Source organism: Orycteropus afer, unplaced genomic scaffold (genome assembly GCF_000298275.1).
Source record: "Orycteropus afer afer isolate SDZICR_OR568_19922 unplaced genomic scaffold, OryAfe1.0 scaffold00093, whole genome shotgun sequence".
In the NCBI taxonomy this organism is placed as follows: domain Eukaryota; kingdom Metazoa; phylum Chordata; class Mammalia; order Tubulidentata; family Orycteropodidae; genus Orycteropus; species Orycteropus afer.
The window spans coordinates 8,697,646-8,707,934 of NW_006921680.1; positions in this window are offsets into that span (position 1 = coordinate 8,697,646).

Genomic DNA, 10,289 nt, shown 5'->3' on the forward strand with positions numbered 1-10,289 from the left:
ATATGGTTAAATTAAATTCTGTGTCAGGAATTAAGTAATGAATGATGAAAGATTAGCTTTCCTTGATGGCTCAACTTTTTCCTCTTCATACCAACAGTAAAAATTTCAAATGAGTGTGCAATCCAAATGATTTCACTGAAGGACAGGGTAAATAAATTGATATGTATTGTAACATGGCTATTTACAAGAGTCTCTCCTTGCAACTACAGTCTATTTTGGTTTTAGCATACTAACTTTGAGTAGTATAGTGCTGGTAGTGCAGTGCTTGGATATTAACCAAAACGTTGATAGTTCAAACCCATTCAGTGGCTCCTTAGGAAAAAATATCTGGCTATCTGCTCCCATAAAAATTAAAGCCTGCAAAACTCTATGAGGCAGCTCTACTCTCATTTAGGGTCAGTTAACTGCTAACCAGAAGTCTGGCGGATCAAACCAACCAGCCACTCCTCAGAAGGAAGGTTGAATAATCTAATTCCATAGTGATACTGCCTCAGAAACTCAGGGAGGGGTCACTATTAGTCGGGTCCAACTCAATGACAAATAGCAACAACAACAACGAGTTTCTGCAGCACACAACAGCAAGAACAATCTTGATAAGAACTGAAGAAAAGTACAAAGAGACAAACCAAAATTGAAATGGAGAAGATGAAAGTGGAAAGAAGGACTAGGAAAGAGGATAAACAATATGTAAAGAAGAGCTCTAGATAAAGAGCCAGTTTTATGTTAAAACTATTGGTGCATAGGTTAAAAAGAAAAGACTATAGATTTAGACACAACTAACTTCAAATTTTGACTCCATCACTTTAATTAAAAATCAGTTAATATTCTGATTTTTTTCTTTTGTTTATGAGAGATTTTAGGGTATTAGCTACTTCAGAATGTGTAAGAGGCATTAAGCAAGGATAATTTATCTCAATTAAATTGAAAACTTTCTTCTTTATCCTCTCTATTGGAACAATATCCTTAAGCACACTGGATAGCCAGCTCATTCACATCACTCAACATTGTAAAATTAAGATACACACAGTGTAAACAAGCAAGAGACTTAAAAAAAAAAATCCACTTAGCTATAAAATAAATTATTTAAATATAAAATCTCCGTGTTTTATTTTTTAATTATTTAAATTAACAATGCAAAATGAAATATGTATTTTACCATCCAATGTAACAGTACAGTATTTTACCTCCAAAATGCCAGAATACTGTATTTGCAAAAATGAGTTTTAAAATCTATTGAAAACAATTGTATTTGTTCCAACAGCTCCAAAGATATTTATTGACTAAACACAGAGTCCTGGCTGTTTTATTTTATTGGAAAGTGGAACTGACCTGCAGCAATAGTATTAGGAAACAATATCTCTGAGTAGATGGAAACGGTATGCTAAGACATATAGCCTTAACAAATATGGGAAGGTGAGTGGGAGTACACCACAAGTGTATGTAGGTTTGGCAGGGGATATTTCTACATACATATTCATATGTGCTGCAAATACATCCATAGACATAAAAGAACACACAGGAGTAAAGTTACGAAAACTTCTAAGCCATAACCAAGCACCTTGAAAAATGAGTAACTAGACTTGGGAACTTAGGACCACAGTCTCAAGGGGCATCTAGGCCATTTGACACAGCAGAGTGCACAAAGACAATGTTCTGCATCCTACTTTGGTGAATAGTGGCTGTGGTCTTAAAAGCCTGTGAGCAGCTGTCTAAGATGCAATTATTGGTCTCTCTTCGATAGGAACAAAGAAGAGTGAAAAAAATCACATTTGAAGAAATTATTAATTTGAAGGACTAAAGGACCATGTGAACCACAGCCTCCACTACACTAAGACAAGAACTAGATGGTTCCTGGCGATTACTACTGACCATTATGATCAGGATCGCAATAGAAGGTCCTGGACAGAGTGTGAAAAAAAATACGTATAACCAAATTTGAAATCATAAAAGATCAGACTTGCTTGTCTGATAGAGACATACTGTACTTTAGAGTACTGTGGATCTCCTATACTCTTTCAAGCCTGGAACTGAACACACCCCTGGGGATCAGCCAAAGAATATTCAGGACTATACACTGAATAATAACACTAAGGAACAACATACCTCTCAGTGCAATCAATCATACGAAACCAAATGGAAGCATTTTCTCCAAAAAACAAAGCTCAGAAGACAAGAAGGGGCATGAAGGAAGGACAAACAGAAATAGGAATTAAGGGAGAAAGTGGGAAAAATGATGTTACATTGAGGGAATTAAAGCTAATGTCACAAAACAAAATGTGTATTAATTATTCAATTGCAAACTAATTCAGTCAAAAGAAAATGAACAGTTCAGAGTCCAAGTTTGGTAACATAGTGGATGAAATGGCAGAGAAACTACAAAGACCGTCTTCAACAAAGACAAGGAAAACCAATTAACATAGGTACAGAAGATAATCTTGGAGCCCTGAACTTTGAAAGGAAGGATACAGAAGTGGACTAAGCTCCAACTAGCAGAAGATCTGCATGAAAACACTGAAAAAGGATACATACAGAGCTGTAGTTTGTCAGTGATCCTGATGTAATGGACAGCTTGGATATTGTCAAGTGGTGTTAGGACCTAAGAATTAACCTAAAAATTGGCCTTGCTAGCCAGGGGCTGCACAGAGGACTGCATTGGTGGCTGGTGAATAAAAGGGGAAGAAGCAAAGAGGGAGATGGGCTAAGCCATGAAATTTTGGCTGTTTGGAGGCCGCAGCCATTTTGAATGTTTATAATCCTTTGGACAATTTTGGATATTTAAAGTAACAGCATTCTCTCAGATTCCAGGGGCCTAAGACTACAAGGACATTCTGGACAGTGAATACTGGAAAGGTGCTATATTCCCCTTGTTACTCTTATACTCCACACCCTTTTGGTTAATGGAGGTGCAATCATTGCTCACTCCCACCCACTTTCTGGGCAGTCTGTATGCTTCAGCGGAGCCTGGGTGCCCTGCCCCACTCTGCCCAGATTTTTTTTTTCCTTTTTTAAGTCAGTTTTTTTTTTTGTCTGTTTTAATATTATTATTATTATTATTATTATTATTATTGTCCTATTTATCATTATAGTTTAGAAGTTCCTTCCCAGGTTCTGGTTTTCAGCATTTTCTCTCTTCCCTGTTCCTGGTTGCTATTTTTTTTTCTTTCTCATGGTTAACACCATTCTTTGTGTTTCCTTTTGCATTTTTCCCATTTTTTGTTCATTATTCTTCTACTGTAACTCTTTTATTGCCCCCTCCCCAGATACTGTGGGGTATTTTGTGGTTTGTGTGTTGTTTTGTTTTTTCTTTTCTTTATTCTTTTTTTGGTGATTGTTCTTGTGTGTTTATGAGTTGTGTTTTTTGTCCACTTGCTTTCACTTTTTTGATGGTTTTTGATCATTGCTTTTGGCTAACTAAGTTGGAGACAGCAGCTGTGCCCATACAATGCAACCACACCCACTGTGCCCATACAATGCAACCACACCCACATCTGCTATAGTTCCATTTACTGAGTGTGAGCACCACTCCCTTTTCCACAAACTGTCCAACAAAAAGGGACCACCAAGAAGACCTAGATGACCCTGACTTACCCTTAACTGTTCTTCACAAACAGTTAACAGAGATCTAAATACAACAATGTCACAATGGCTCGGAGACAATAGACCATCACAGTCCACACAAAAAGCAAGATAAAGTGGTAGAAGCAAAGGCGTAGGATACAGAACCAGAACACATCCCTGAGAAAAAAGCAGCAGTGGAACTCCCTGATAAGGAATTCAAAAGAATTATACTTAGGTATCTTCAAAGGATTGAGAGACAGATCAAAGAAAACACTGATGAAATTAAGGAAAACAAAAACAAAACCCTAGAACAATTTCAGAAGAAAATACAAAAACAAAATGACAAAATAAATGAAAAATTAGAAATGATACAAAATGTACAGATAGAAATCCAGAGGATTAATACTAAATTTTCAGAAATAGGAAACACATTGAAAGGGTGAAGGAGTAAAATCAAATCAATGGAAGACAGAATTATTGAGATTGAAGACAAATGCCTGAATACTTCACTGGAAAGGGATTAATCACAAAAAAACATCAAAACAAAATGAAGCAAGCCTAAGTTTCATATTTGATACCAGCAAAAGTAATAATCTACTTGTAATCAGAATTCCAGAAGAGGTAGAGAAAAATAAAACCACTGAGAAAATTGTCCAAGATTTGTGGGAAGAGAACTTCCTTGATATGATGAAAGGTGAGAACATATCCACTCAGGAAGTTCAAAGAACCCAAAACAGGAAAGACCCCAAAAGAAAATCACCAAGACATATCATCATCAAATTCATCAAAACTAAAGATAAAGAATCCTGAAAGCAGCAGGAAAAACAAAAAGTTACCCACAAAGGGCAACCAATTGCTCTGATTTCTCAGCAGAAACCATGCAGGTGAGAAGACAATGGGATGGTATATACAAAACCCTAAAAGAGAAAATTTTCCAACCATAAATTATACATCCAGCAAAAATGTCCTCAAATATCATGGTGAAATTAGGAGGTTTCCAGATAATTAGAAATTAATAGAACTTGTTAAAACCAGACCAACTTTACAAGATATATAAAGGGAATCTTTTGAATAGGCAACCGATAATAGCAAACAACAACTGACCATTAACACACATGATGACAAACCCAGAAACCAACCCAGTTATGGAAGTATCTAAAGTAAAATAAGCTTACAAGATTGTAAACAGAGAACCAGAGACATCAATTGGCAAATGAGGACAACTACAAAACAAAAAGAGGGGGAAAATAGGGTAGTTACAGAACTTATAAATAGTGAGGAAGTGAAGAGAGTTGCAAGTTAGAAAGGACTGTTCTAAACTTGAGGAGAAAATTATAAATCTCAGGATAACATCAAAGAAAAATGACAAACCTTTACATCACAATAAAAAAGAGGACAAGGACAAATATTTAGCAGATATTAAAACAATACCAACAAAGGAAATGATAACATGATGTACAAACATAACGAATGCAGTGTAGAAAATTATATGCAACAAAAAAACCAGGAACACAGTGGAAAAAACCTAACAAAATGACAGTAAACAATTCATACTTGTCGATAATTACACTGAATGTCAATGGATTAAATACACCACTCAAGTGAGGGAGAGTTGCAGACTGAAAAAGCAAACATAATTTTTCAATATACTGTCTACAAGAGACAAACCTTAGAGAGAAAGACAAAAATAGACTAAAAATCAAAGGTTGAAAAAAGATATACCAAGCAAATGGCAACCAAAAAAGAGCAGGAGTGGCAATACTAATTGCTATTAAAATTGAGTTTAAGACAAAAGCCACCATAAGAACAAGGAAGGACATTATATAATGATTAAAGGATCAACTGAACAAGATGATATAACCATAATAAAGATCTATGGACCCAGTGAAAGAGCTCCAAAATACATGAATCAAACTTTAACAGAATTCAAAAGCCAAATAGATGAATCCACATTCATAGCAGGAGAATTTAATGCACACTTTCAATGAAAGATATAACAACTGGAAAGAACTTCAACAAAGACTTGGAAGAACTAAACAATGCAATCCAGCAATCCACCAATTTGATCTTGTAGGCTTCTACAGCACACTTCACCCAACAACAACAGCACAATATACATTCTTTTCCCATGCCCATGGAATATTCTCCATAATAGATCATGTATTAGGCCATAAAGCAAGCCTTAATAAATATAAAAATGTTGAGATACTGCAAACCATCTTCTCAGATCACAGTGGTATTAAATTAGAAATCAATAATAGAAAGATCAACAGAAAAAGAGAAAACCCATGGGACCTGAATAACACCCTCCTTAAGAATGATTGGGTGATAGAAGAAATAAAAAATGAAGTTAAAAAACTTCTTGACTCAAACAAGAATGAAAACACAAAATATCAAAATCTTCAGAACACAGCTAACTGAGGCATCAGAGGCCAATTTATAGCAGTAAATACACATATCAAAAAAGAAGAAAGAGCCAAAATCAACACCTTAAAACAACACCTCCAATGATTAGAAAAAAAGCAAGAAAAGCCTACAGTCATCAAAAGAAAGGACATAATGAAGATTTGAACAGGAATAAATGAAACAGAAAATAGACAATAGAAAAAATGAACAATAAGAAGTAGGTTTTTTGAAAAGATTAATAAAATTGACAAGCCACTGGCTAATTTAACAATGGAAGAGGGAGAAAATACAAATAACACAAATAAGAAATGAAATGGGTGACATTGCAATAGAACCAACCAAAATAAAAAGGATAATATTAGGATGTTATGGAGAACTCTACTCCAATGAATTTGAAAATCTGGAAGAAATAAACTACTTTCTAGAAATAAACTACTTATCTAACTAACACAGAATTAGGTGGAAAAGTTTACAGATCCGTAGCAAAAGAAGAAATTGAACAGATCATAAAAAATTATCAAAAAAAAAAAAGAAGTCCTGGCCAAGATGGTGTCACCAGAGAATTCTACCAAACATTCAGCGAAGAAATGACAACACTCTTACCCACTATTGCACTAATCCAAGACATAGAATAGGATGGAATCCTCTCAAATTCATTTTATGAAGCAAGCATAACCTTGATACCAAAACCAGGCAAAGACATCACTCAAAAGGAAAACTACAGACCAATATCCCTCATGAATATAGATGCAAAAATCTTCAACAAAATCCTAGCCATTAACTCTAAAATCATATCAAAAATATAATTCATTATGATCAAGTGGGTTGATATCAGATATGCAAGATGGATCAAAATTTGAAGAACACTCAATATCATCTGTCATATGAATAAAGAAAAAGGACCACATGATCATATCAATTGATGCAGAAAAAAGTATTTGATAAAAGCCAACACCCATTCCTGGTAAAAACTCTCAGCAAAATAAGAATAGAAGGGACATTTCTCAACAAAATAAAGGGCATCTATGCATAACCAACAGGCAACATTATTCTCAATGGAGAGAGACTGAAACCATTACCCTTGTGAACAGGAATCAGACAAGGGTGCCCTCTATCACCACTTCTATTCAACATTGTACTGGAAGTCCTAGCCAGGGCCATAAAGCAAGAAAGGGAAATCAAAGGCATCCAAATTGGTAAGGAAGAAGTCAAATTACCCCTATTTGCTGATCCTATACCTAGAAAACCCAAGAGACTCAGTAAAAAAATCTACTGAAACTAATTGAGAGATTTAGCATTGTGGCAGGATATGAGATCAACATAAAAAAATCAGTTGAATTCCTCTACACCAGCAAAGAATTGCTGAAAAAGAAATAAGGAAATCAATACCATTAAAATAGCTACCAGCAAAATAAAATACTTGGGAATAAATCTTACCAGAGACACAAAAGACCTGTACAAAGAAAACAATAAAAGACTATTTCAAGAAGCCATAAGAAATCTATATAAATGGAAGAACATACCATGCTCATGGATAGGAAGATTGAACATTGTAAAAATTTCAGTTCTACCCAAAACAATCTATATATTCAATGTGATTCCAATCCAGATACCATGAACATTCTTTAAGGATATGGAAAAACCAATCACTATTTATATGGAAAGGAAAGAGACTTCAGATAAGCAAAGCACTACAGAAGAAGAACAAAGTTGGAGGTCTCACACTCCTGGATCTCAAAACCTATTATATAACCACAGTAGTCAAAATAGCTTGGTATTGGTTCAATGACAGACATATAGACTAACGGAATAGAATTGAGAACCCAGAAATTAGATCCCATTGACCTATAGTAAGCTGATCTTTGACTAAAGGCCAAAGTCCATTCAGTAGGGAAGAGATTGTTTAAAAATCATGCTGGCAAAGCAGGATATCTGTTTGCAAAAAAATGAAACAAGATCTGTACCTCACACCATACAAAAAAATTAACTCCAGAAGGATCAAAGACTTAACTGTGAAACCTAAAACTACAAAGCTCTTCAAGGAAAAAATAGAGGCAAATGTAGGGGGCTTAATATATGGCATAAATAGACTATCAAGCATAATCCAAAATGCACAAGCAACAAAAGATAAACTAGATAAATGGGACCATCTAAATATTAAATTATGCGCTTTCAGAAACTTCTTCAAAATCATCAATAGAGAACCTTTGGAATGGGAAGAAATATTTGACAATGACATATCTGACAAAGGACTTATCTCTAGAATTTATAGAAAACTCCAATACTCCAACAACAAAAAAACAAATAATCCAATTAAAAATGGGCAGAAGACATGAAGAGACACTTCACCAAAGAGGATATTCAAGTGGTCAACAAACATCTGAAGAAATGCTCATGATCATTAACCAGTAAACCAAAAACCAAACTCACTGCTGTCAAGTCAAACCTGACTCATAGCGACCCCTCCTTGGGTATCTGAGGTGCTATCACTACGGAAACAGAGTGTCCAACCTTCCTTCCGAGGAGTGGCTGGTGAATTTAAACCTTCAGCCTTCTGGTTAGCAGTCAAATGCCTTAGGCACTATAGAGAGATGCAAATTAAAACAACAATGAGATACCATCTTGCCCCAGCACTAGTAGCAAAGTTCAACAAGACCAAAAATAGCAAATGCTGGTGAGGATGTGGAGAGATTGAGACTCTCATACACTCCTTGTGGGACTGTCAAGTGACACAACTATTGTGGAAAGCAGTATGGAGATTCCTTAAAAAGTTGCAATTAGAAATGCCATTTGACCCAGCCATTCCATTAGTAAGTATGTATCCTAAAGAAATGAGAGCCAGGACAAGAACAGACACATGCAAACCCATGTTCATTGCAGCAGTATTTACAATAGCAAAAAGATGGAAACAACTTTGGTGCCCATCAACAGAAGAATGGATACAAAACTATAGTACATACACACAATTAAATATGATACAACCCTAAAGAGTAACACAGTCTGCAAAACACCACATAATGTGGATGAACTTTTGAGGACATTATGTTGAATAAAGTAAGTCAATCACTGAAGGACAAATGTTGCATTTGTCCATTATTGTAAAAAGTCAAGAAAGGTTTATATATGGAAGGAAATTTTCTTTGTTGGTTACCAGGGGTGGGAGGGAAGAAGAGGGAACATAGTTAGATAGATAGGAACAAATATTGATTTTGATGTAGACAAGGGCAATGTACCAAATGTAAGTGATCAACACGGTGGCACTGAGGAAGAGGAAGACATAGAGAGGTGCATGGAAGGTACAGACAACAAAGTTAACCCTTTGGCACATACAGTACTGCGTTGTCAGTGAAGGCAAACATTGATATATGGGTGGATAGATGAGTGAACAGGCTGAACTATTAGGTATGTCTATGCAGGGGGAAGTGTGCCCAAGACCATTTATAGGCTTGGCAGACAATGATTCTACAAGTGTGTTTGTATGTTCTGTAAGAATCCCAAGCGAAATAGTAGAGCTGACAAAGGACAAAGTTGTATTCACTTCTTGGCCACAGCCATCTACCTAGAGGAGCGAGTAGTTGTACCTGTGGGTTTGGGACCATAGTTGCAGGAGAAATCAAGCTCAGTCAGCATCACATACTACACCACAACATTGTTGCACATCCTACTCTGATGAGCAGTGACTGGGATCTTAAAAGCTTGCAAGTGGCCATATAGATTCAATGATGGGTCTCTCTTTGTCCACAGGAAAGGAAGAATGAAGAAAACCAAAGAAGCCTAAAAACAATTAGTCCAAGCAACTAGTGCACCACGTGATTCTCAGCCTGTATGACTATGATACCAAAAGAAATAGATGGTGCCCAGCTACCACTGTCAAATACTCAGAGGGGGATTTTTGTAGGAGATCCTGGATAGAGTGGGAGAACAATTTGGAACAAACTCAAAATCATTAAAAAAAAAATAGGGATCAGGTTTGCTGGTTTGATTGAGCCTGATGGAACCACTGAGACTATGGCCCCTAGCTGCCCTTCAGGTCTGGAATTGAACTCACTCCTGTGGCTTCCAGTCAAACAAAAGACAGGAATATGAGCTGAACATTTACATTAGGTAGATACGCTCCTTGGGGAAATCAATCATGGGAGAATAGAAGGGCTGTGTATGAACAGAGAGACAGCTCAGGGGGCAGGCGTGCATGGAAGGGAAGACACAGAGAAGAGGGAGGAAATGGGAAGAGAGCTGTTTCCCTGTGGGAAATTGCAGTCAATGTCATGAGGCAAAGTGTACGTGAACTTCTGTATGGAAAATAAATTTGCTCCATAAACTTTCAT